Below are 3,406 nucleotides of genomic sequence, written 5' to 3'. Positions count from 1 at the left end.
CTATTTATAACAAAACACAATCCCAAATAGATTAGGATTCTAAAAACGAGTCTGCCATACCCTGGTGTGGCACACACTACACCTATAGTAAATATGATAAATTCTGCCACACCAGGGTGTGGCAGACACCACACCCATGGCAAACAGGGCAGATTCTACCACCGGTGTGGCAGACACCACACTAGGGTGTGGTGGAGTCTGTTTTGCTTATTCTTCATGTTTTTCTCAATTCCTCCGCCGTTTTCACATAAAGCAGGCAACAGTTCACCTCCTACTCAATCGGACCTAACAAGAGAACAAAAAAGGACTTTGATGAATATGAATAAAGGGACTTTGATGAATACTACTACACCATTGAACATTTATAAATTATTTGAATGAGAATGTGAATAAATGGACTTTGATGAATACTCATACAATTGATAGGCATTTTTGAAAAGAATATTAACATATAGGATGTTATGTATGTGGATATGGTTATGTACGCATGTATAGATATGAAATTCCTAGAGAGGGCAATTCTTACATTTATATCGTGTATTTATATGTATTCATGTACGTACGAATGTATGTGGTGAAGGATATCTTTGGAAAAATGTTTAACATCCTACAAACGTTTATAATAATAATATAAGATTAGATAAATTATGGAACCTTTAAGAGCCTAAGAAACTAATATTAGATCTTATTATTATGATGATGTGCAACCGGTTTAATTTAATTTGAATTAAGACTCATTGAATGAGGGCTTGAGATAAATATAATAAATAAAATAATTAAAGTTGGATTTATTAAATTTGGAAGGGGTAAAAAGGACAATAAAAAAATTTAGCACCCCAATCCTCTTTTATATGTAGTATAGATTTAGATAATTAATATTTTTTGTGGGGTCCATGGTAAATTGTAGAAATTCTCTATAGCTAAGAATATAGAGGGTCTTTACGCAAGAAGATGAAGATTAAAATGAAAATGTGAGAGCTAACTGAATATATACTAGAACAAAGAAAGCAAGAAAGAAAAAGGAGGTTACAATCAAGTTAGTTGATTGTCGTCCCGATCAAAGTTAATAAAGAGTTCACCCATATCATTGATGAGTAGGTGTTCTAACTACCAAAATTTGTACCAAAATTTGGATTTGACATGGACAATAATAGCACTTCTAATGCACTCGCTAATTTATAGTTCAAGTTCCATATTCCCTATAATAATAAAAAATTTATGCATTCCATTTTCTTTTATTCTTTTAACCTTAAACCGAGATTTACTGGATAGACTTGAGCATGAAACTTTTAAGAGTTAAACATTGAGAAATCTAAAAAATTTTAGACGGACAGTCCATTGATGGTACAAAGAAAGGAAAATCATTCAATTATATTGATCTAGATACACAGATTATTTACATTTAGGTGGTAATTGGAGAGATTCCAATTACTCAAATTGTTACCATTTATTCAAATTTCGAAGGCCAGAATGTGACCAAACAGGATTTGACTATTAATCTAGAAACTTCATTGATATCTTGAAAATGACCAATATGAAAACCACCTTTGTGAATAGTAAAAATTCTACATTGCCACATCCTATCCGTTAGAATTGGAATAAACATAAACTATTTGAGTAATTGGACTCTCTCTAATTATTACATAATCAGAGAAATTCCAAATCCATTAATCTAAGTGTTCAATGAACTAAAAAAACATATTAAGGTAAACATAAAATAAGAAGAAGTGCTTACCATGCATATGATACTAGTTGCTTTATGTCAAAGTCCATGCCTAGGGAGAGGATGTTAGACCCTAATGCCACTAGGAAAGAACCCTAGAGGGGGTGAATAGGATCTTATGCTAATCAAATTAGATTTAATGCCAATTAAAACTTATTAACAAGTTATCATAGTAAATAAGATATGCAACAATTATATATGCAAGGGTAAACAATATAAACAAAGGATAAAATAAACAAACACAAACAATATAATGGATAAATTAGACAATAAGAGAATGACGATAGAGATAAACAAAATGTAAGTACACAAGCCAAACTCAAACACACAAGAAATGATCACGGAGTTTGGTCCTTCCGTCCTACGTCTCCGCTCCCCACTCCCGGGGAGAAATCCACTATCACACCGGGTTTTTGACGCTCATCCGAAAACGTTTACACCTCACACTCGGTTTTCTAGAAACTTTACTATTAACACTCTTGCAATCACAATCTACACCCTCTAACTGTTGGTCTCTAGCCCGTGTCTCTCTCAAGTGTTCGGATTTACAACCTCTCCCTAGGCTTTACTACCAACGTCACTCCTCTTTGGACGACCCCGTCTCTCACCACACACTCCTCTCGGTGTACAAGTGTATTACAAAGTATATCCTCACAATGAAAGCTTTATACAATAATTTGTTCTCTATTATGGATGAGAATATAATGAAAGCTCACTCTAAATGTCATAATCTCACAACCCCAAATTTAACTATGTATGCAAATACAATAAGCTCAATGGTTGTGTGTGTAAGCAAAGAGATAAATTAAAACTAAACTCAATGTAATTCTAGCTAATAGAAATTATAACCAAAACAAATAAATAGCTAAAAAAGAGTTTAGAAAATTTCTCCAACGAATGACAAGAGAGAGAGAGAGAGAGAGAGGAGTTGAATGCTCAAACACCAATGGATGATCTCCTCAAGCTCTTGTGAAATTCTCTTCACAGATTGAAACTTGAAAAATACTTAAAAGCTTTTTAAACACACTTAAACAAACTTTAAAATCCTTGTAAAACTCTCTTAAACTTGTTTAAAACATTCTCTTGGTTAGTTGGAAATAGTTAATGCAAAAGGGTATTTATAGGCTTAAAGAAACCAGCCCAAGAATCCAACAAAAACACTTAAAAATATTAAAATAATCAAAACTGAAAACTAGCAGTTACTGTGTAATAGCTAACTTGGCGGTCGACTGTAGTGCCAAGGCCGGTCGACCGCGAAAGGCTAAAAAAAAGAGAAAGTCTCTGGACAATTTGCGGTCGACTGCCGTGACCACTCCGGTTGACTGCGGACAGATATATGACATGCACAGTTTTAAAGCAGAAATGCTGATTTTTAAACTGCCTTTAAAAATAGCAAATAAATTCAGAAAAATATAAAACTTTGGGGAATTCTTGTAAACATAAAAATATGAGATACTTGAATTTTGATGTTTTGACATAAACTAAGTTTTAAAACTTTGTAAAATAATTTTATAGACTTGATTAAAGATATAAACTATTGCTGTTAAGTCTATAAACCAAAAACTCAATATTACGTAAAAATAAAGTTTTGCACAATATGTATTTAACAAAATAATATATATGAAACATAAAATATGAATGTATATTTGTTTCATATCTATAAAGCTAAACCAAATCAAAATA

This window comes from Asparagus officinalis, chromosome 3, assembly GCF_001876935.1.
Source record: "Asparagus officinalis chromosome 3, Aspof.V1, whole genome shotgun sequence".
Classification (NCBI taxonomy): Eukaryota; Viridiplantae; Streptophyta; class Magnoliopsida; order Asparagales; family Asparagaceae; genus Asparagus; species Asparagus officinalis.
Note: the sequence above shows the minus strand (reverse complement) of the source record.